The 25509-nt window shown below is 40.1% G+C and overlaps 1 protein-coding gene and 1 long non-coding RNA gene across 4 annotated transcripts in view; one reads left to right on the forward strand and one right to left on the reverse strand.

Annotated features, from left to right (window-relative positions):
• TRIQK (triple QxxK/R motif containing) overlaps positions 1-2117 on the reverse strand; it is a 64916-nt gene extending 62799 nt beyond the window's left edge. Inside the window, exon 1 of one of the 3 annotated variants that reach the window (XM_065053968.1) lies at positions 2058-2117. The gene's annotated coding sequence lies outside the window, so the exon portion shown is untranslated. Of the gene's footprint in view, positions 1-1592; positions 1702-1796; positions 1818-2057 lie in introns of those variants that run through there. The other 2 variants (XM_065053967.1, XM_065053966.1) reach the window with 2 other exon arrangements.
• Positions 2061-25509, forward strand: part of LOC102097919 (uncharacterized) — a 70927-nt gene continuing 47478 nt past the window's right edge. Inside the window, exons 1-2 of the long non-coding RNA XR_271917.3 lie at positions 2061-2199; positions 6019-6092. This is a non-coding gene — a long non-coding RNA (uncharacterized LOC102097919). The remainder of the gene's footprint in view (positions 2200-6018; positions 6093-25509) is intronic.

Genomic DNA, 25509 nt, shown 5'->3' on the forward strand with positions numbered 1-25509 from the left:
GACAGAAAACAAGTCCTATAAGGGTACATTGTACTAATTCATGATCAAAGATAATCATGCCAACAAAAGTGTCTGCTAATGTTTTCCTTAGTGAGCAGACAAGCTACTTTCTGAAGAACGAAGTTTGTCCACTGGCTGCTTTGCACCAAGAGGTGAAGTGACTCAGCCAAGACATGCCAAATAGCCCTACTTAAGAAATAGTTCGATTTTACGCATACTTGTAGATTTTTGTGTTTCCTTTAAACACCACTTTCTATAGTTTTCCAGTATGGAAGTCACACATCAATAACAAAGTCTGCAAGAAAGTCAACGTGTCTGTATTAATGTGTACCCTTCCATTCTGATTAGCTCTTTAGGAATCTGCCTGGTGGCCAACAGCAAAGACCTTGAGCACTATACAACACGTAACTGAATTACTGTGTGAACCTGTGTGCCACGCACACAGCCCCATCACATCACAAGCTCTTTTAACGGGCCATTCTGGTACTAAGCTCTGCCTCATGACTACGTAGGCTGATGTAAGGCAGAGCAGTTTGAGAACCACACTAGTAGGTTGGCAGAACTCCCTGCCAACGCTCCACATTCAGAAATGTTGTGGCTCCCATATTTCTGTCCAGGATTTTCTGAGCACTTGACCAACACACTCTGGAGAAGACACACAGGGCTCCAATGTACCCAGAACACACCACACCTGCAACGTAAACAGAGACAGCTCAACAAGCCCCGGCTGTATCAGATTTACGACATACACGCACACAGCCAGAGCAGCACACGTGGCCAGCTGGCCACGTACAGCCCTGTCACACAGCATGTGTGCGGGTCCTCCAACACCTCCTGGCCTTGCTACACATGGGGTTCAGTCTCCCCCACACACAGGCATCTGTTTGTGCAGCTCCCGGGCAGCCCCACACTGGCTGGTAGCACCAGGCCTTGAGCTCTGGAGTAGAAGCTGTGAGCTGCCCTTGCATTGCAGACTCCTGGCAGCTCCTGACAGCCCCCGACGGCCCCAGGGCCAGGCCTCGAACACAGCCTCGGCCAAGCAGACTCCCTGGTATGGGTTTATTTCCCTCCATATCGGCCACTGGCACCTAACGAAGGACCCAGCCTGGCAACAGCCTCCCGCGGGCACAAAGAGCGCTCAGGGCCGAATAAAATGGCATGGCCAGCTCCTGAGAAAAGCCGCCCGCACTCGCCTCCCGGGCGCACACAACGGCTTTTCCCGCCCACACCCAAAATGGCCGCGGCGGCCGCAGCCACTGACCCCGCCCGGCCCCTCAGCCCACGTTCCGAGGGCGGCACCGGGGCGCCCGCGGCACCGCCCCGATTGGCAGCGCGCTGCGGCCAATCGCGAAAGCGAGCGCTTTCTCCCGGCCAATGGCAGTGGAGGCCCCCGGCGGACAGCGGGCCGGCCAAGCGCGCCGCCAGTGCGGACCTCCCTGCCCGCAGGCCAATGGCAGCGCCGGAAGAGCGGCTGGGCAGCGCGCCCCCGCCGCCCCAAGGGGGGGCGGTTGCCGTGACAACCGCATGCCCAGCAGTGCCGGCCGGCCCTGGCGCCCGCGGCCCCTCGCCCACCCCGGGAAGCGGCGCGGTACCTCGGGCCGAGCGGCAGAGCTCCGCCTCCTCCCTCCTTGCTCGGCGGGGCGACTTCCTGTGCTAGCGGGGCTGCCACCGCCTCCTGCCCGAGCGCCCCCGCCGCCCCGCCCCCCGCTCCCGCCCGCCCCGCCGGGCAGCGGCCTGCGCGGGCCCGGGGCGCCGAGCCCGCGGGAATGGGATGAACTGCCCCGGCCCCGCCGCACCTGCGGCACCTGCGGCACCTGCGGCGGCGGGAGCGCCTCCCGGGCCCCGCCCTCCCGCGGCGCCCAGCAGCTGCGCCCGCAGGTGCGGCGGGGAAGAGCCCCGGGCAGCGGCGGCCTCGCTCCCGCCTGCCCGCCCGTCTCGGGAGTCTCGCTGAGCTTTGCAGGGGAGATGCTTTGGGGGAGGCTGAAAGTTGAGTCACGGAGTATTTCGCCGGCCCCGCTTTACACCCTGCACTCAGTTTTTACCACTCTTCTGCCTACCTGTATCATAAACGCTCCAAACATGTAGAGTGAAAAGCAATTGGCCGCCTTCACATCATCATCTAAAGCCCACTGCAGTGAGAACTTAACATTTGTTACGGTCCTGAAAATATAAACCATGGGAAATTGTTAACCCTGTCAGGTAAGTTTTCACCACTTTGAGGTGCTCCTACGTCCTTGGCAGTAAATAATTTCGGTGCAAGGGTTAAGCCACTGACACTTGGAACAGCTTACTGATTAGTATTGCAAGTGCACGCTTTGCTTCCTGCAAAATGGCAGTCGATAACCAAGTGTAACACTCCCTGGTAAGGAAGGATACACAGAAAATAAATATTTGCATTTGTTTACCTCTGCACCTTAGGAAGTGAAAGCCATACCCAGCTGAACTTTCCCATCTTTTTAGATGACACGCATACAGAGTGGAGAATGAGTGTACAGAAAAGTTGATTAATCAGAGTTTCTGTCTGGCATGCATACCAGACCACAGGGTTTTCTCCAGTCATTTCTGTAGCAAGCTTAATGGATGGCTGAAATCAAACAGTTCTCTTAGAAATACAGGCAGTCCTCATTTCGAGTGGTGAGACACAAGGCTTTTTTTGTGCCTTTTCTGCCAAGAAGTCTCACACTAAGGGTATTTAGCTGCTTTGAACGTGGCAGCTCACTGGACACGACCTTATGTTTTATTCCCAGGGTATCTTGTCCCCTGTGGGACAGGGGATGTCACACCCTCTGTGGGCACCACCTCTGATTTTTCTAACTCATGTGTGTTCAGAGTTTTCAACAATATTTTATTTTATTCATACTCTTAATGGTAAGCCAGGAACCATATATGTGTAAAATATTTTAATCATTTATTTTGATTCCTCTATCAATTTAATATGATTCAGTTAAACCAGATTCATTGTTATGCTCATGGATATTTGAAAATAGTATTATGTGCAAAACATTCAAATAGCTGTTGCATGTGATTTTTGACTGTATAATCACAACCAAAATGAGTAAACATGAATGAATATCAGAATCGGTGTATCCAGCTACTTGATTTTGTGTTATCTGAACCACTCCTGAGGAGTCTGTCCTTGTGAGTCCTTGTAGCAAAATACCTTTAGTCTTAGTTCAATTTCACCTGATTTCACCTAATCTTGATATTTATTTCACCGCCAAGTTATTCTTCTAACTAATAAACCTGTGTATGCCCAGCAGCCTCAATACTGAATCTGCATAAAGCAAATGTCATAAGTAATTATAACTTCATGAAAAGGACCTCTACAAGCGCTGAGAAATTTTCACCATTTTTTCTTTCACTGTCCTTATTTTCTTCATTCTTAATTCTCATTTTATGGGAAAAAAAGTTTTGTTTCCAATTGTGAGGTTTCTTCTACAGAGAAGGCATGCATATTGCTGGAATGGTCAGACAGGCTGTTGACATTTAGATGACAGAAAGTATTCCTGACAGGCTTGCTGTGTTTTGTAGGAAAGCAGCAGCTTGGGTGAAGTATAAGTGTCATAGGATATTTATAATCTGTCTCTTACAGGTGTAAATACACAAGGAATACAATTACTAAATAGTTAACTATAACTGAAATGCGTATCAATCAGAGGGGAATATTTTATTGATCTTTCCACACCCACCAACTTGGTACAATATCCCTTGAGCAGCTGAATTTATAAGTCGAAAAGTGGTTTTTAAACTTACGTGATTTTATTTTATCTCAGAAAATTTTGAAGAAAATGTATAAGATGTTGGTTTTAGTGACTGTATTTTCCTGGTTTTCCTTCTTCATTTCTTCACAAGATCTTCAGCTTACTCTGACAATTTGACAAGAATCTGGTGCTTTTTGTTCTCCTTCTATGCAGTGGTTTTCAATGTTAAGATATGCGAAAAATTTTTGAATAGGAGTTAAGCTTCCTGAAAATAGGCTTCCTTTTTTTTATTTATCTTTTGCAGAGCTCCTAGAAGCAGTCCCTGGGCTTTTAGAGTTCAGTAGATAAAAGGTTGAAAAGTGATACTCAACATCTTTGTTCCAAGTTGACAACACAGATTAAATTAACATACAGAAAACTAACTCCCCAAATTGCAACAACTTGCCTGCTGTCTAACCTGATGTCTCCTTGTGTATGTCTAACCACCAGGTTAAGCTCAAAGATGTGAAAGAATGTTCTTCGTTATTTTTGTTCTATTAATTTTGCCATCACTATGAGTAAGAGTTTTGCCCTGTCTCTCATACAGAACTGTAGACTGAATGTTCCCAGTAAAACATATATTTAATTGGGGCTACTGTTCAGGCTATCATTAATCTTTCAGGTAATACCTTTCTCCAAAACTTCCGAAAGGTACAGTATTCCCCATCCAACCACAAAACTAAAACTCTCTTTTTGCTCCTGTCACTTCCTCACAATGTCATTTCTGGTGGCTTTGACAGGTACATTCTTGCTCTGCTCATATCAGACCAGAAATGCTGCTGAAAGAAATAATCCCCTTAGCTCATCGCTGTGTCCATGTCACTCCCCACTTTGCATCTATCTCTCCAGTGCCTCCTTTCTCTACGTTGGCTCTGTGTGCACTTTGCCTTCTTTTGGAAACCCTTTATTCCTGTCCTGTCTTCACTCAGCTTTAATGTGTTGCCTCTCACCTCTGACTAACCTAGAATACTGTCTTCCACTGTGCTTTTGTTCATGTCTGGTTTTGTTTGTTTGTTTTGGGTTGGTTTTTGTGTGTGTGTGTGTGTTTTGTGGTGTGTTTTTGTTTGTTTGTTTGTTTTTGTTTTTTAATAAACCCTTTTGTACTTTCCCCCATGTAACAATGTTACTCTCAAATCCATCCAAAACCACAATATAGCAGAATATGTACCGTAAGTTGAGGCCACTGCTGTGCTGAGCCTACTCCAATCATGCTTCTCTCGTATACACCATTTCTGTCCATTATTTCATGTCATGACTTACATTTCGATTGCAATCTCTTCAGCACAGGTACCTTCCCCTTGCTTGGTTTTTATTTAGCACCACTGTCCCTACAATCAGACGTTCCTAAAACCTCTGCAGCATCGCCTTTCGCAGAGCAACCCTGGATGACTGTCCTTGCCCTGCTCCCTGTGGGGGTAGAAGAGACACCGAGCCCATTCTCCTCCAACTAAAAATCTCATTGTGGTGTTGGTCATGATAGGTGATGCATTTTGTGATGCAGACAGCCTGCCATTAGAACAAACTCGTTTCACTGAAGAGCCATTTGATGGTAATGACTCTCAGTCACAGACTGACCTAGGCTGGCTGGAGTCAGTGTGCTGGAGGTGGAAGGCTCCGTATCCCATTACCAGGACTCTGAGCCATCAAGTCTACTCCATCCCTCCTTATTTAATCTGTATTGATAGAGTTGGTAGCATTTTCCTAACTGCTATCATCCATACAAATGTCTGCCATCGTTTCATTGATACAGTCAATCAATACTACATTAAATGTTACCTTCAGTTTACCCTTAATTGTCTAAAGTAGATGTGGTATTTTCATTATTTATACAACTGTGCCATTAAATTATGCATTCCAGATTAAAAGAATAAAAGACTTGTTTACATTATTATTATTGCTCTGGCATCAACTTTTGGATTTCTGTGTAAAGAAATTAATCTCCTATCGGAGGGGGAAATGGGGACTAACAAGCAGTAGCTCCTGTTGCCTCTGGGACATAATTATGCTTGCAAATACAAAAACAGAAAAATCATAAGCTTAACACAGTAGACACTCCTGAAAGTTTCATCTCAGCATGAAGCTATGTTTTAATTATTATTTTTGCCTGCATTGTTCAGATTGACAGTGCACCAACTAGAATAAGTGCTTATCCTAGTTAATTCTTCATGAGGCTTATGTCACTGGAAGAGGCATTTAATTTATTTCATTTTTCTTTTCTTAAGCCAGCACCGACTAAGTGATTATCTATATACATTCAGCAAAGGTTTTATTACTTTAGGGCCGGATCCAAAGCCTGTTGAGTCAACCGAACACTTCAAAGGTCTTTGGAACAGGCCCTATTATAAGACAAAGGTAAGTTGTGATTTGTTTGAATACTTTGCAGAATAATAAAAAACCCCTTATTTATATTCTACAACATTATCAGATTTCCTGTGTGATATTTTCTGTTCTTGTGAACTGAATTTGGACACTCTAACATCCCCACACAGCTCAATAATAATGATTTTATATATGTACATATATATGCATGTACCAATTCCAACTGAAGATGAATAACATTATATATATATATGTTTTCCTAATACAGCCCTTGGAAATATGATTCTATGTTATACATACAGTTCTTACACCTGAACAACTGTCGTCTGTGTTGTGGGAGAAGGTTTTCATATTTACTGATTTAATTAGATAATTGCGAAGATGCATTTCATATTGGGAAAAATCACATATTTTGAAAACTACTGTGATGCTAGTTTGGTTCATCTTTTTAAAACAAAACAAATCAAACAAAAAACAAACCTGTTTAAGTATCAACATAATAGGTATCTTTTACTACATCAAATAAAAAGCTCAACTTCTAAGAATTAATGTGGGTTTTGCCATGCCAAGATTAACCACAGAAATGTTCTGCCTCCAGATATTAGTGTGGTCATCTGGGAAACAAAAACCTATTTACAATTTTATAAATTATTTGCAATATAGCTCAGGACCCAGGTTCTCCAGGTTGCAGGATAGTGCCCCAAATTACTAGGTTGAGATAGTTTTCCTTAGTTTCCCTCAGAAATCTTGTCTGTTTTGTATGGATAATAAAATATTCTATTAAGCCACTTCTCTTGTTTAAAACATGGAAAAAATAGATACAAATAACAGCTCTGGTTTCATACCAGTGGGATAGTGGCAGATTCACAATAATCTGTCTGGGATCCCTGCTGGTCAATACAGTCCTAAATGACTCTATATTAAAGCAACAAAATTTTCTGATTATACAAAATGCCTGAAAACAAACAAAAGTAAAAATTTGAAGTTTTGCAGAAACTTGCCATGATATTGAGGGACTGCATTTTTAAATGGCTGATGAAATGCAGCAATAAGAACTACACCTACACCATGGGAAAAATGACTATCCATACAAATGATGGACAATAACACCGTCATCGGTAGACTTGCTGAGAGTACACTGTGCCCCATCATCCTGAGCATTAATGAAGACGTTAAACAGGACTGGACCCCGTATTGACCCCTGGGTTACACTGCTAGTTAGTGGCCTCCAACTGGACTTTGTGCTGCTGATCACCGCTCTCTGGGCCTGGCCATTCTGGCACCTTTCAGCTGATCTGACTGCTCATCCCTCCCATACAGCAACAGCCTGTCTGTGAGGATCTTATGAGAGACGTTGTCAAAGGCTCTGCTGAAGTCCAGTAGACAATATCCACTGCTGCCCCTTTGTCTACCAGGCCAGCCGTTTCACTGTAGCAGTTTATCAAGTTGGACTTCCCCTTGGTGAAACCATGCTGACTCTTCCTGATGATTTTCGTGTTGTTAATGATCCTGGAAATACTTCCCAGGATTAGCTGCTTCCCAGGGATTGAGGTGAGGCTGACTGGCTTGTAGTTCCCTGGGTCTCCTTGTGCTCCTGAGGGTAAGAGTGACATTTGCTTGCCTCAAATCTTCAGACACTTCTCCCAGTTGCCACGGTCAATCAAAGATTATTGAGAGTGGCTTCACAATGATATGTCCCTCAGCAGTCATGGGTGCATACTGTTGGAACATGTCTATAGGTGTATAAGTGTCCAGTTTAATTAAATATTCCTTGACCTGAACATTTTCTACCATCCTCCTTGCTCCAGCCTTTACCCCAGATCTTTGGGACCTGGGATTCTTGAAGGACAGTCTTGCTAGTAAAAGCCGAGTTAAGGACGGCTTTCAGTTCCTCATCCTTTACCATGTCCTGTGCAACCAGGGCACCCCTCTTCATTGAGCAATGAGCCCATGTTTTCCCTAGTCTTCCTTTAGTCTCCTAAACATACTGGTATGTTAGGTGTACCCAGAACTGTTCTTTGATGCGGAGGTCATGGCAGATGCCAATCATATTGTATTATATTCCTCTAACTTTCTAGAACAGTGTGGCTACAAACAGGCTACCTGTTAGTAACCATTCCTGGCTATTACTGTTAAAGAAAGAAATCTTTGAGTCACTGTAGACAGCTCTCCAAAATTATCAGCCCAGTGCTTAACACAGGTCAAAACATCAAAATAGAATAATCACAGTTGCTTAGAAAGGAATAAAGAACAAAACAGAAGTCATCATTATACTACAGCATGCAACAATGTGTTTTCATCTTGTCACCTTGTCTCAGGAAAGACACACAGAACCAGAAAACGTTTCAGAGATGGGTAACAAGGATTATCAGATTTGCCTGCTGCACAGGAGAAGATTAAACTGCTTAAAGCTCTTCATCCTGGAAAAGAGATAACATGAGAAAGGGACACAAAGTCATGGCTTGCAGAGAGAGTGTAACTAAGGAGCAATTATTTGCTGCTCCCCAAAAACTAAAAAAAAGAGGGTAGCAAGTGAACAAATCAGGCAGAAGATTTAAAACAGAGGTCCTTGCTGGACTATCGACCAGCTTTCTTGTTTTGCCTTGTCTGGGGTGGTTAGTAGATCCAGTTATCTCCCCGTCTCTGCCTGTCACATACAGATGCTATGGGCTTGGATGCTGGTGGCCATATACCTGCCCTGCAGCTGCCTGCAGCTCCTGGCCAACCTGCCTGGTGGATAAGCCCTGCTTCTGCTCCTTCCTGACAGTGAATTTGTAATTTAGCCAGAAATTTCATACCTTACTGTATGGTAAAACTGTATATGTATAGATTTGCATCTCACGTGGATAAATATGACATACATCTCTTTTTAAAAAAAAAAAAAAAAAATTGTGTTATTTTAAGGTTACTACTGTCAGAGTAGCATTTAACCACTGTCAGAGTAGTGGTTAAGGCTACTGAGAAATATTTTTTCTCAATTAATGTTTGTTTTATGTGGGCAGTGTTAGGTTTCACATATTTAATATGTTTTATAGATACGTAACAAGATTATTCAGTTAAATGAATACATGATTCAGACCAAAGTAAGTATGGCTCCTGCAAAGTTTTGTCTCACTCATTATGGCAGGTTACATGTATTTCAGAGAGAGTATAGGTCATCATGAACACCTATGCAATGGTGTCTGTGTTCCCCAGATTAGTAATTTGCAGTCAGAAGAGGAGGTTAGATCATCTGCTCTCACGGTCTATCTGTCCTGGCACATTAAAACTTGCCCACTTACTGTTGTGCTGAGGTTTGCTGGGCACAGGGGCATGAATCTGAATGAAACATGTTGAACACACTGCAAAGGGGTTATGGAAATCCAGAGTTGGAAAATCAGTCATTTTTCTGCTGTGCTTTGTTCCCGCAATTAATCACCTTCATAGTTAAGATATTAAAAAACCAACCAACCAAAACAAAACAAAACAAACCAGCCAGCCAATGAAAGTTGTTCTTCATTTCTCATTTGAATCTATTTGATCCCGTCTCTCATCCGTTGGCTCTTGTTCTGTCTTTATCTATCACAGAAGTCTTCAGTATCTTTTCACTGTGAAGGTGCTTATACATTGTAATTGGACCACAGTCTAACGCTCCTTTTAATAAACTATACTTACTGAAATTTAATAAACTATACTTACTGAAATTTGAGAAGTTTTACTGAGATTTGGGAAGTTTTACTGAGATTTCTTACTGTTAGGAAGTTCCTTGATCTCTCACATAATTTTTACAGCTGTCTGCTATGGTCTGTCTAATTTTTCAAAATGCTTTTAAAAATGCACATTATAGAAGTGCACGATTTTTTCCAAAAATAAATTCTTCTGTGACAAATTCAGAACTAAAGCATGTCGTTAAGCCCAACCATTACTTTATTACATTATTATATGTCTAACAACTGAGTGTGTGCTTTGTCAAAGCTTTGTTTTGGCAAACAGCATTGAATCATCTGGAATCAGTGACCATAATAGTTTAAAATCATTGTTTTTCAGGATAAAGCCTCCCACATTTGTAGGTATCACTTGTAATTCTTTCTTTGGCTTCATTAAAAATTGTTTAATTGTTCCAGATTAGCAACAGATTCTTATCACTCTATATAAATTCCATCCTCAATGTTATTTACTACCTTCTAACCTTTTTGTTCTAATTTTTTATCAAAATGAATTTCTAATTCTAGCTGGAGCTTTAGCAAAAATCTTAAAGCATGTGTGGTCTGTTGTCATTCCCTGCAAAACCTCAGTAGAAGTGTATCTTCAATAATAGCTGCTTTTTTGGTTCACCATCTATTTCTTAAGATCTTTAATGCGTGCTCTATTGTTTTGTTATTAAGAAAGTCACACTTCAACATTTCCTCCCACAAACACAAATGGACTGCCAAAATTTCTTAATTAGCTTAATAAAAAATTCACTATTAGAAAGCAAGTCTTTTAGTTTGACAGCCTCTGCCTAACTGAGGGGATGGGTCGTGGCTACAGGCCACTGAAGTGTGGGAACAGCCTCAAGGCCATCCCTGGACCACGTTTGCTACTGGTCCCTTTTTGCTGTCAGGAGGACGGATGGTGGCAGCGCCCTCGCCGTGTGGCTGGCGTGCTGTGCCAGGTGGGGCTGCCCCCCCCAAACACCTTTTCCCTTTGGTAATGATTGACACAAGGCAGAAGGATCCTTCCAAGAAAGATCCTGGCATCATCTGCTAGGAAAAGCAGATGGGATTTTTACACACTCTGAATTCAAGGATAACATGGATGCTTTCTCTGTTAGCACTTAAAACCACTTAAGTAAGTACAGACATAATCTGTGTTTCCTGGCTGGCCATGAGTCCAAAGATGTAAGGTAATCAGTTCCTTAATTCCCCTTGACTGCACTATGGCTTTGTGAGTTTCATTCTCCCCTGTGAAAGCTATTTAAATGTTATCAGCCCCAGATTTTGGATGCTTAATCTTAAGCTCATAATGGTGGGCAGCATTCATGGAGAGCATCCCCGTCCTCCTTGTTTTGCAGGAGTGGAGTAAGAATTGAGCAGTAACAAGCTGGAACTCCTCAAACCTTACAAATAATTGCCAGGCACTGCTCCAGTTAGCTGAGAAAATACTGAACCGAAATGATGCAGCTTCACTGCATATCATGCTCTTCTTGATGCTGCCCTGCTTTAATGGCTGGGTGGATTCTATTTAAAAGGAAAAAAAAAGAGTTTTATATCAAAATTATCTAAATATAATCTAAAATTATCTAAAAAGGATATTTTCAGGGCTATTGTAGCCAAAGTGAGCCATCTTTTAATTTTCATCTGCTTAGGGCACACACTGAATCAATATCTTTATTTCAATAAAACATTTATCCAAATAAAAGGCAGCCAGATCTGACTGGAATTGCTTCAACACAATTTGTAAATATGTTATTACTGATATTGGTAATACTAATGGTATGTTGAACTATGCACGATAAAAATATGGAACAAAAATATATTCTTTGCCTGAAAATTTCTGAAAATGAGCTTCATGTAACACTATTGAGCTACCCTGTGACAACAAAATAGTGGACACAGTTTGAAAGGGGGAACTGTTAGCTTAAAAAGATCTGATAAAAAATGGCAACACCAGTTTAGGGTAAGGTATAAAAAAATACCTAATATAATAAGAAGTATTATACCGAACATAATAAGAAGTTGTTTCTTCAACATCATGCATAAAAAAAAGACCTAAGTAGATGCAAATAACTGGAATGTTCTTGATTCAAGCCCAACCTGTATTTATAAATAAAAATCTGGTTTCTCAAAAGGTCAGGAATTAGGATTAACTTTCTGCTAGGAAATCTGTTTCGGGATAACTGAATTCTGTACTGACAAAGAAATGCATGCAAATAATTAATTAGGAATAATTCAGCATGGAGAACAAATACCCTACGTAACAAGGCAAAAGCTAGCATAGCTGAAAAACAGTATTATTCTTAGTTATTAATATTTTTCTACATATTTTTCTTTCAGCCAGTATCTAACTTCTTCATTCTTACTGAAAATATTAGGCATTCCAGAGTCATATGCAAAAAACCTCATTCTGCAAACATTTATGTATATGCTTTATATTATACAATCCAGTGCTAAGTTAAGAAAAGTTCCAACTTCTAGGGACTTCAATTCTCAAATGCTTCATTTAAAAATCAGCTTAAAATAAAACCAGTTTTTCCTGCTTAACAGACTGTACATTTTCATGTTAGCAGAATAAATAATAAATTAATGTGACAAGAGGTAAGATCATATGAAGACTGAAATGCTGCATTTACAGCTCCAACATGTTTTCAGAAAAATCTGATCAAAGGCATTTTATGAACAGAAATTTTCCATTTCCCTTTTGGGGTAAATTGTCTTTACTGTGCTAGGAGGAGTACTACTGGGAGCAGAGAATCTTGTTTTGAAATCTGTTTTCCTAGAGTGAATGCTTTACTTTCGCAGTTTCATAGCCGTTAGTCTTTTTCCAGCACTAATCATGCAAGTGATGTCATAAAAAGTAACTTTTATAAGTTTTAATCACATATATTTCAAATCTCAAATAGGCTGTTCAGACAATACACTGTTTAGAAGACCCTATTATACCATGCGGTAGCGTGTGATGAGGAGATGCTACATTTATTTTAGGAGAGAAAGAAATCTGTATTTCATTTGTTACACTGCTAACTTCACTTTAGGTAATTGCATTCAGCTTTATTATTGCCCAGAGCAATAACTGATTGTTAGTTATTGAAGTCTGAAATGATTTTCTCATTTCCCAGGGGAATCTGGAGATTTACATGGTGCACAGCAGTAACTAATAGATATAATCTGGTCATAATGTACCCCTATAATGTGTTATTTACTTGTTGAGAACAGGGATGTTGAACATTTTAACATTTCCTCAAGAAGTGTGACAGATTTTACTCATGATATTTGAGCTTTAAGTCTGTACTACTCTTAGTTTCACAATGGTTGAAATGCCAGCAGCCATTAAAAAGTATATAAAACACAGGAGATCACACACCTGTACTTACCCAGCTGCACTGGAACTTGGACAGATTTTATCCTTCATTTCTAAAATGTTTGCACGTGAATTAAATAACCTATGATAAGTAAAATTTCATCAACAATCGATACTTATTGGTTTCACTTGAAATATTCTTATTATTTGAAGATAATTGCACCAGGACAGATTAAGGCTTTTATGGAGCAGAACTTGCTTTCCTTGCTCTCTTCTGAATTGTTTGTATCTCTTTCAGTGCCAGCGTATACACAGCCCAGAGTATTTTCAGTAGCTGTGTGCCTTGTTTTACGAACATCCTGTGCCATCTTGTAGCCAAAGGACATTAAGGGTGTGTAGTCACAAGCTGAACAGCCTTGGATGTATTCTGGAAGCAGCAGATATTTTAAAGGTGGCATTAAGTTGCCTGAATAGAGGCATCTCATGCCATTTTGCATGCTGTGCTGTATTAGGAGCCTCCCACAAGACTGACACATAAGGCACAGAGCCTGCAAGAGATTTTGGTCCTCTGAAGCAGCCTGGTGGAATACCTTAGGGCACATCAGGTGTCTCGTGGCACCCCTTTTTAGTTAACAAACAACCCCTCCGAACATCTGCTGGATTTGTTCACTGTCCAGCACAAGGGACCTCAACCTGTGATCTTCAAGGCAGTAAAATCAACCTTAAATAACAACTGCTTTAAACTCAACGCTTTTGTGGCTCAGATGTCTGCCTTTGAAACCACATTCAGAAACAGGGTCTTAGAGAAAGAAAAAAGATAGTGTTCTGTAAACGGGTTAATTCTGTCTTGCTTAGTTAAAATACTCCATTTTGAGGTTACAGTAAAATGAAGTGTTAATGTTAGATAAACAAACCAATAATAAGTGAAGTAATCTTAGCCTTATAACATATACTGGCAATGCAAACACGTTATACACGAGTAGATAAAATACCAACTGCTGATTGTATAATAGTGGTAAACATGTTTTATTAAAGTAGATTTTCCTTTCCATCAAATATGAATGTTTTATGAAGGTTTCAAAGTATTCCTCATGGAAACATTAAGGAACCTGTTCTTCTCTCAGTCCCCAGGGAACTTGTGATGGTTATTCACATTAAACCTGATGAGAATTACTGACATAAATACGTGGTGCATCAAGAGGCAACCAGGCTCTTAATCCTTCGCATCTTCATCATCCTTTCTGCACAGGCTCCACCTCTTCCCAAGCTGCTTCTTCCATTCCTAGTGCTCATTTCCTCATACAAAAGCAGTTCTGCTAATGTGGGAGCACCTTCTTTAGAGCAGGAAGATTGCTGGAGGAAAATCCTGCTCCTTGACTAGTCAGGCTGTGTTGCTTTTTTCTTCAGTAGGGACAGATCCTATACCACATGGGTAAGATCTGGATGCCGTTTTAAAGTTTTATTGGGATCCTTATTGGGTGCGGAGGGAATCAGAGATGTTTCCACTCTCTGGATTCAGATCCAAACTGTTTATTGTCAGAGTAGAAGATGAAAGGAAAGAGAGAAGGAAGAAAGCAGTAAAGTGAGGACTGCAGGAGAAAAGAAGGGGGAGTGAGAAAGGACAGGACGGGTCTGTGCTCTGATAAAAACAAAATATACAATTAAGAGTTCAAAGCCATTCCTTGCCAAACAGCAATCAGAAAGAACAAAATAAATGAAATCCAAACACCACCATCCTCCCTTGACACACCAACCATTACTGTTCTCCCTCCCTCCCAAAACCTGGAGCAAACAGCCAGGCCTCTGTCGTGGAGTTAAGTCTCCCTTTAAAGCCTATGGGAACTTTTCACTGTGCGATGCTTGACTGACAGTTCCCTCTCTGTCTCAAAGCACAGTACAGAAGGAAGGTGCTTCATTTGTTCAACTTGGCATATGCTAGCCTAGCTTCACTGCCTCATCTGCATCTGCACAAACTGTAAATAAAATTACCTAAAGCAAAAAACCTGGGTTCTAGTGGGTAATTTTACATGTTACACTGTAGTGGATCACTACTGATAACACTTACTAAAAATGTCACGTTTCACACTAACGCCTTACATCAGGTAACTCCTGCATTGGACCATCAGCCAAGGCCACGTATGTAATCACTAATAGATTATGGCTTGAAATTTTTTTAAGGATATTTGTCAAAATTAAAATTACTCACTCTCTCAAAATCTTGTAGTGTCATTTGTCTTCCTGTATTTTCATTCTGATCTCCTGCACCTCCAGTTGTGCTACATTCTCTGATAGTTCTTTTTTCCCACCTCTGTCACCTCCATGAAGCTCTTTTGTTCCTGCACTTGCATATTATAGAGAGTTCCTGTATTACAGAACCTTTCAAGCTTTTTAGTTAGTTTCTGATGATAGCTGTCACTGCAGTACTTCTGCCCTTTTACTGATCCAGACTCCCTCAAATTGGCCCTTTTAAATTGTATCAGGATTTATTTTTGTTAGTAAAAAATCTATACAGCACTAGAAAATAAGCTTTTGAGAATTTGTCATATAATAGTTTACCTTGTGAGTTTGCTTTCTCTTATTATTGTCCTTGTACAACTTCTGCTATAGCCACATGTATTTGCATCTGTCTAGTTCAGAACAGCAGCTCTCAAGTCTTAATACCAGAACCACCTTTTCTCTACTACTTATAACTCCATCACTCCGTTTTGTGTTTGCCATAGCTCTCTGCACCCCAATATTAGGTTGTCTTCTGGTGAGACCAGTTCTGCAAGACTCAGCAGGCATAGTTCAGAAGAATTAGATTAACCTGAAACAGACAATGAAAAGCTTTGGATGCTCAGTTAATAAGAAATATTTTTCATGGCAGTGAATTACAAGACTTGGAGTTTGGTGGGATATATGCCAAGGGAATGGTAGGAAAATATTAAAGATAGATGATAATGCTAGTTGAATAACAAAAAGAGTACAGTAATACTTTTATAAAAGAGTAATACAGTGACAAAACTCACCATGGATGATTTTTATTTAATTATTAAGACACTTTGTAATTTTCTGAGACAAGAAGGACTGGAGTAGCTTTCAATAGAAGCATTTGTAGCAAGAAATCCAACGCTTTTTAAGAAAGACATAAAGGAGAGTACCTGTTGTGGTGCTTGTGATAGTCAGAATGTAGACTTAGTGATCAAGGGGTCTTTATTGTTACTTGCTTTTTTTTTCAGTGACCTTGAAAACGTATCTGGAAATGCTATATCCCTTTCTTGGGTGCTATATAAACAATCGCTTCTGCTGTGTGGCTTTATGTTGCTCCCTTCCAGTCTATCCAAAATGCTGCTAATATTTACTTCTCCGAACACGTCCATCTGATGAGATCAAAGTCATCTTTTTGTATTTTAAACATATTAGAAAAACAGACTTAATTTAGTGGTCTTTGTTTTCTTCATTACTAAACAAAGCAGAAATCAAAATACATGATCCTTGCTGATGCCATAAAGAACCGACTCTACCTGGGTAAGACTAATTTAATTGAAGCTGCAACAACCTATTGGATAAATATGTCAATACTGTACATATCCTTTTTGGCTTGCTACCATTTTCCTGTTTCAGACAGTTTAACTCAGCAAATAAACTAAGTACACATTAACCGTATTGACTGTCAAGTGAATAACTTATCAATTATATATACCTAAGTTAGATTGCATTATCAATAAAGAAAACAAGACCTATTAAAATCAACTTTTAAAATTAACTGTTGCAATGCTTACTGGTCTTTGGCATTCTCAGGCAGTGTGCTAGAGCTATAAACAATTATTGGCTTCTTCATTTCCAGAAGATACTTTATTAGAAAAAGTGCTTTCTTTTGGAGGCTGACAAGGAGGTCTTCAGCTGCTGACCCAACTTGTGCAACTAGCAGGGAAAAGCTCCTTCTGCTGAATTCAGTTTACAACTTTTTATGACACTCCTAATTTTTGATGCTGTTTTAATTTACCAGAAGTTGTTTTAATATTTCCTCACACCCCGTGACCACATCTTTCTTCTTACTAGCTTTCTGAATTAAATAAATATGGAAGTGGTTGATTATTTATCTGCCCATGCAAAGGACTCAACTTTCCTTCAAAATATACCTAGACCTCTTCAAGGTTTGCACTGAAATATGACTGTGTTTCTTAACAGATTCTACAAGGACACTGAAGGTCAAGTTCTTTATAAGGATGGTCATAAAAATTTCCCTAGACCTTGAGATACAAATTCTAACACCATATCTCTTCACTCTCTAAAAGGGCATGTGATAGCAGAATTGCCACTGATTTATCAAAGTATAAAGTGACAAAGCCTTTGGTATTATTCATGTTGTCTTCCATTAAACTACTCAGGAAAACAAGATATTTTGAAAGAATAGAACGATATTTTTGGTGATGGCAGGGAAGCCACCTCAGTATTCTTGTAATGACTAACAGATTAGTAAGCTTTATTAGTAATTATTCAGCAAGGTGAGAGCCATCACCACGGAACACAAGTGCTTTCAGGAAGGAAACATCATGATGCCTGGGTGCATGGGACCATGACTCCCAACTACACATAGGCTATTACATACTCTTCTTCTCATATGTTACGTGTTAGGCGGGCACTGTTTGTTTACAGCAAAATAGTGCAGTTCTTCTGACTGTATCATTTTTAATTGACCAATTTATGAGTAAAGCTGAACTATACAAAAATGTTTTTCCAGGCTTTGGGGGATTATTCAATGACCTTGTCATCTCCTGCAGGATAACAAAAAACAATGTTTTGCAGTTAAAGTGAGGGGTTTTGTTTTCCCTTTTGAAAATTGCCTGTTGTTTTTATTACTGTAAGAACTGGTCCACTGAACTTAGCACAGCCTCTGAGGTCTCAGTGAGAATCCTATGATTAATGAGGTAGCCATTAATGTCAGTAGATTGAACAACTGAAATCTGATTATATTAAAGTGCTTCCCAAACATTAGGGTCACATTAACAGTTTATTGAAACAAGCTGATAAAATTTAAAATGGTCATCTAATTCCCTAGGGTTCCTAATTGTTGCATGATAAATCACTCTGTAGAGAAATCTATTACAATGTTCCAAATGAGAAAATGTAATTTACTGTACTATTAGTGGGGTGTTTGAAGCACATCAGTTCTTTCATGGGGGAGTTTTGCCAGAATAAGACAAAACTCTGTGTATTAGGGGTTTTTGTTTGTTTGTTTGTTTGTTTTGTTTACATCAAGATAATGCTCATGCCTTGAGCTGCCTAAATCATGCAAGAAAAATGAGGCATCTTATGGAAACAAATCATCTGACATTGACTTGCAAGTGTATTACTAAAGATCCAGCATGAATGAGCATTCATCTATGTTTATGGCATTACTCTACTTACAAGCACGTTTTTGCAGAGATTAAAAAGTTTTCATGACTCAATTATGATGGCTTCTTAAAGGGAAAGAAACAGCTGGAAATTCACACTGTTCTGGTTTCAAAACCTTAGATGCTGAATAAATTGTCTGCACAGAGGACCTAAGTTAATCAAATCAATGTCTGCAGGACCAGGTTCAGTCTTCATAGTTTTTTCTCCTTTTGGTGTCAAAAACTCCCACATACTCACCTGTATTTACATATTTCCTTTCCCAAATTTATTCATTGTATAATTTTATTACACTCATTCTGTGCTTAGGTAGAGTTTGAGCTTCAAAGATTAATATTTATATTTCATTTTGCATTTGTAAATAATATGGGTTTAATACTTCATAGTTTATAAAATGTATTTATGTGTTTGAAGGCAAAGCTTATCATTGCTGTTGTGTTTGGATCTTTCCCAAATTTACAGAAAAGTGAAAAATGCATTACAAGTGGAAAGGCCTGGATAGATAGGCAGATATCCCTTTGTCTCAAAACTAGGTGTCAGACAAAAAAAAATGAAACCGAGACATTCTAGAGACTAAGATACTTGCCCACAGAACCGGGGAAAAGAGTTGCTGAAGGACTGCAGACCCACTGTTGGCTTAAGCACCCTTATTTTTCTTTAGTCACACTGGAGTAGAAATGGCACCTGGTAAGGCATAAAAGTTCTGTGGTGGAGGGGTAAGAAGTAGCTGAATGATGAGCATCTCAACATGCTCTTGTTTGGTGGTAGCCCCAGTCAGGCAGTCACAATGACCATGCCATTAACTTTCAGTGAGAATGCAAAATGTGTTTAGGTCTCAACAGAACTATTAATAGAGGGGAAAAAAATCTCAGCTTCTGACCTTTCATGAACTGAGTGCTAAAATATTGTAAAAATTACTGATTGAATGGGTTAAAATGTTGGCATTTACACCTGGCATCCTACCAGTAGGTACCTCGGGTTTTTTTGAAGTGTGTCATTCTACCTGTGACAAAATTTTATTCACATTGCATATGAAGAGGAAACTTGTACATGTTCCACATACAAAAAGATGGGTGTAGGATGTGGAATTATTAGTACTGCTTGCAGCGTGGCAGCATCTGGGAATCTCAGCTGCACAGCAGAGTTCTGTGTACAAGGACAGGCACAAGCACAGGACAAAAAGACACATTGCAGTGAATTCCAGAGGATAAAAGAAGATAGGCAGATGGATGTAAGGAAGTCAAAGGGAACATTAAAACAAGTAGCAGTATCAGCGTTGTTTGCTGTAGGTTACACAGAAAAGGAGAATTCTGGGCTGGCTGTGCAGAGAATAATAAGGTGCAGCTTTGTGAAAATTTGCTGTTCCCAGAGAAAACACATCTGGAAGAGGAATTACTGCCATTGCTTCTGTTTTATACAATGCCTCAGTGGTCAGAATAGCCTCATGGGAAACTCAAGTGCAATTTGCCAGCCTTAGTGGTGTGGAAGTCAGGTTGAAGTGGATTCAGAATCATTTTTGAACAGAAAAAAACTTGAGATTTTTGAAATGAAAGAGACAAGAAAAGAAATAAGGTGGCAGTTGAAGGGCAGTCTTTTTTAAGATGGGAAAATAATAGTTTCTGTAGTGAGAGAAAGGAGTAAGATGAGATTAAACAAAAACAGGGAGTATGAGAGTCACCGTCTTGAGAGGGCTCAGGGGAGATCAGGCATCAGGCTTAAAACAAAATACATATTTAAACTTGCAACTCATTGCTACAAGATATCATGGAGATAAAATGTGGGTTTTTTTTTATTTCAAGTAGAAATTAGACTTTTGTGTAAGGCAGTTCCATTAGTACCTATTAAACATGACAGACCCAAAGGAACCTTTGGCTTAAGAAGTCACTAAACAACAGTGGGTTTTATTTTCTTTTCCTTACCACCAGCTTATTACTTTGCTTTCAGATATAAGACACTAAGTCCTGAACAAAAAGAGTCACTAAAGATGATGAACATACCAGTCTTTACATTATGTTGATGAAAATACCAGACTTTCATGGGCCCTTTTGAAACCACCGGAATGGTTCTGATCTTTCTGAGTGTCCGGAGCCTGCCCAGACTGAGTAGAAAGCACGGTTCCTTTTTAACCTCTCATATCTTCCCATGGCCTTATGGGGCTCAGGGATCCAGTTGCCTTTCCTCAGTCACTAAGACCAGGGGTGAAACTGCATGAGATCCAGACCACTACATTATATCTGCTTTCTCTTCCCTAGGCTGGGCAGCTCTTGGTTGTCATCTCCATTCATTTTTGGTCCTCATCTTAACTTTGTTATTTTCAGTTGATCAGCTGTTGGGCCACACTGCAAAATAGGGAAGAGGAAAAATGCAAAGTCCCAGGAACCATTAAATTTTGCTGTGGAATACTTGTTAGAATAATGCATTACTGTGTGTGTGTGTGTGTGTGTGTGTGTGTGTGTGTGTGTGTTTGTTTTCATGAAATGAAGAGATGGGATGGAAAGGTTAAAGAAAATGTGGAGAGATCAGATTAAGAACTTCATCTGAGGAAGGAGAAAGTAAAGGCAAGTCAAGAAAAGGAGGCAAATAAAGGAGTATGAATCAGCATGTTTCTGGTTCAGATTCAGCTGTGATTGAAGTTAATTCCAGTGTAGTTCTGACTCATGTCAACATCAATTTATTATCCAGTTTGGGAAGCTCAGCATAATTTGGATGAGTTTGGAAAATTAATGACAGAAAAATGGAGAGAGGTATGTGACAGAGATTGGGCTACATGGTCAGGCTTCTGTCAGGGAGAAGTTTCTGCTTCTCTCTTCCCACCCATGTGAATTCCCTCTGTCTTCTCAAGTCTGACACACGGGGTAGAGGATTTGGAAAGAAGCATAGCAGCACAACATGTGAAGATCATCTGGTGCCGTGACCATAACGCTGGGATTAGGGTAGAGAGAAGGGAGAAGGTTAAAGTCTCCATTGAGTGTGTCAATTTAGGAGGGCTTTTTTTTTAGGTCCAAATTTGCCTTATGCCCATACATGAAGTAATGCAGTGTACATTCAGACACACCGTTGTACTTGAGGAAATATTTTTTGACTTGCTGGAAACAAAGTTGAAGGTACACGCAGACACCCTATCTGGATGGTCCACCTACAGTGTGGCTTCAGGATCCTCCACCAGTTTGTCCTCTGTGCGTATAGGGTGTGTGCCTGGGACTGGCACCTTGTCTGAATCTCCTGGTCATTGAAGTAATGTGGACTTAAAGTACTGGACCCATACAAGGTCCCAGCAAATTAAACCCCTGTCCTTCCTTCTTTCTCTCATACCAGTCAGTAATGTAGACCTACCCTTAGTGTCCCCTGCTTTCTTGTCTTTGTAAATCCACATCAGTCAAAATACAACATGGAGGAACGTAAATGAAATACACGGGTCAAAGTGCTGAGCCCAAGCGGTCACTGATGGAAGTAAGAGCACCCAGTTCTCTGCCTGGAGGACAGGGCTGAAGATCCAGCCAGCCCCCCCCCATCTCTGACTGATTTCCTCTCCCATGAAGCAAACAAGATGTAGGAAGAGGGGATGGAAGGGCTGTGGAGCTGCCCCATGCAGCACAAACTTAATGTTACATAACACTAGGTTGTCATGCTGGTTACCTAAAAAACCTGCCTCTCAACCCAAAGGGACACTGATGGGATTTGTGTTATACTCACTGCATTACTGGGCATCCTGAAGAAATTGTAAGAAATAAATAAATAAATAAATAAATAAAGTAATAACAAATTAGCAGACTGTTTCCCTGACAGTGACTGATTTCCTAGACTATGTGATGTTAATTCACTGCGCAGCTATTGGTTTTGGAGGCACAAAATTGTACATCACTCACACGCTTTTTTGTTCTTTGGGAGTTGGCTGACTCTGAATTGAAGAACGCAGAGTCACAGTGGCTGTGGATATGCCCCTGCAGAGTTTTTTTAATATAATATTTTACTGGGAAAGGTTCTTCATATCCATCTTGTTTGTCAATTTTTCTCTAATTATTATTATTACTGCAATCTATGGATTTCTAGGTTTTGGCATGAGAAACATGGATATTGTCTAATGTGCAATTCAGCTCCTCTGACGCTGTTGAAGGGTTCCATGCTGGTTTGCAGGGACTGCTTGCACACAACATGTTGCAAATTGGCCCTTTGAATGGTTGGCAGTAGAGTTTTTTGTGATACGCTTTGTGTGAAATTGCATTTGTGGTTTTGGTAAAACCTGACTCAAGTCAATAGAACTACTGCAGAGATGAATTTGGACCTTTGTATTTTGTTTATTCTAAGAAAGAAAAAAGAAATCTAATTGCTTTTATGGAATAAGAAAACATACATAGTATTTACCTGAAGGCTCTCAAAAGCTTTTTCATAAATACATGTCGTATTTCCGTTCATGTAAATGTGTATTTGTGTTTTTACAAAAAACCTACTTATTAGTAGCACAGTTAAATAAGTGTTTTGGCCGTGTAGTAGGAGTTTCTTAGCTCAAGCATGATTTACCTTATCGGTTATAATGACTACCAGGATAAATGCATATTTTGCTGTAACTAAAAATGCATACTATTAATATTTTTATAATAGTTTACATTTATATAGCACCTTTCATCCCAAATACCATAGGGTATTATGTATGTGAATAATCCCATTGAACTGGTGTGAATAGTCCATTGAAACTGATGGGACTATTCACACAAGCAAGACTATTCATATGAATTAGAGCTATAGAGTCTGGCCCTCGTTCTATAGTGTACTTTTTCTCCATAAAATTGACACTCACCATACATGTTAGTTTTCAATAAATTAATTGGAGAGGAGATGAAATTATGCTGCTCCTTTCAATGTATTTTCATAAATTCCATTTATGAATAAGAGTAGGAGGCCTAATAATTTAATCTTTCTCTCTCATATATTAATATGATAGTTTAGTGCTGATTTAAAATGAAGATGTGTCTTGTTAATAGCTCATCTCAAAACAACTTACTACAAACAATGGCTTAATCCTAGAAATTTTTACTTAAGGAAACAGTTTTTAATAATGTTAAGAATCTTATTTCATTCAGTGGGATTACTCACATAAGTTATGATTCCAGGATCAAGATTAAACCCAGATAAACCAGTGGCTAATATAATTGATTGCTTTTTGGTCCATATTAAATAAACGTCTTACACTGAAACAAATGCTTGAGGAATCAGATTTAGGTGACAAATACTTGATTTTCAGTGCTACTTTTCACTTCTGTGTGTCAGGGATGCTCAGAAGGCAAACTTTTTTTGCAAGGTTCAGGATATGCTATTTTTCTCTTTACCAGCTCTAACTTGACAATATACCAGTAGTAAAATTCCATGAAAGAATAATTTGGCACTGTTCCTTGTAAGAAGATTCTTGCTCTGCTCTGTTCTGCTCCATGTTGCTTGTTCCTGCCTTCTCAGCCCACTTTGGCCTATGTCCGCTCAAGCAGTTGTGGAGCTATATATTGATCAGTCAAGGACTAATCTGGCTGAAAACTGGCCAACTATATTTTGACCAGTTTAGCTTTAACCATCACTGTTCGCCCAGCTGAAACCCACGACTGAAGAAATAGCTGCACCAGCACTAGAGAGAAGGTGATGCCCCTCTAAAACTGTGAAATGGCGGAACCACTTCCTTCAATATTTTCCATGAAACTACAGCATTAGTGTGCAATGGCTGAGGTCACCAGGGACCTGAGCGTTCAAAAGGCTTAACACTCAGTGATAACTCAAGTTACTTTTCCTTCAGGCAAGAACAGAGTTAAGTACCTTGGAAATATATCATAGCACACAGAGGTAGGAGTGATGGTATTCAGGAGAAAATGATAATGTAAGGGTTGTGCAGGCTCTTGAGAGGCTTTTATCCACCCCCTTGTATGTGGAACAGTCGGGATTAAAAAAAAAATAAATTAAAGAGATTGCATGGTAAAGTGGGAAGATCAAAAAAGAGATGCAGCATGGTTATTGAAAGCACGATGGATGAAGGAGTCTCTGGGTACATGAGAAACCTCCCTTCATATCCACATAGTGCCTGATTTGGAGCATGGACCCCATTTTTCTGACTTTTATGTGAAGTCCCTGCAAACTGACGGAGGGAGCAAGGCTCTTGCTTTTCTTACTTGCCTTTACAGTGCAATGCAAAAGTAGAGACCTCCCACAAGAGACAGTAGAGGTGATTTCCCCTGGGGAAGAGCACACCCTGGCCAGATGGGGGACTCCCTTGCAGATGTATGAGACCAGGGCTTATGTTCGTGCTCTAAAGCAGTTAGAGTGAGGATGAGAAAACAGAGGAGAACCCCATTCACCTGCCGGTTGAGCAAAACTGAACACATCACTCAGCTGGACCCTAACGTCTTGAGTCATGTCCAGTGAGGAAGCAGGTCTGAGAAAGAGCCCTTGATGAGGGTCTGCAGGAGTGGTCAGTGTGAGCTTGCTGGCGTCCAGATCACCCAGGGGTTGGGCACACAACAGGTCAGTAATGTTAGCTTGGACTGTCACATTGGTGAGCGTATTAGAGATTCCTTGGTGTCTGAGGAAATTTAGATACCTGAGGATTTAGTTGCTTTTGAGGACCTCAGTTTTATATACCAAGTATTTCAAGTGGCTGAGCAATGCCTGAGTCCCTTTGCAGATTAGTCCTAAATTGTTAGAGAAAGTGTAATTTGTTCAATATATATATTATAGTCCTATAGTCTGGCCTAGAGGTTGTATTACTCCGCCTTGAGGAAAGATCACAGCCATAGGAGGAATATGAGGACAAAAAATCATTTTTCAGTTTTGTATCGATTGTGTGGGTTTGTTCATTAGTTCTGAATATCACATGGCCAAAAAGGACCTTATTCTCTCACAAATGGCAAATATCGCCTCAAGGACATTTAAGAATCTCTGTTTGAAGATCTCATATGAAAATGTGGTGAAGGATTTTTCAGCAAAATTTTTAAGAAAGCATATTTAATACTTTGTTTTCTTAAGTATTTATTTCAAATACTTCAGATTCACTATGCTTTTAATACTAATGTCATACTTAAATCACAATGTGTACTTCCTGTGATCTTTTCAGAACGCAATA

This window comes from Columba livia, chromosome 2 (assembly GCF_036013475.1).
Source record: "Columba livia isolate bColLiv1 breed racing homer chromosome 2, bColLiv1.pat.W.v2, whole genome shotgun sequence".
NCBI classification, from domain to species: domain Eukaryota; kingdom Metazoa; phylum Chordata; class Aves; order Columbiformes; family Columbidae; genus Columba; species Columba livia.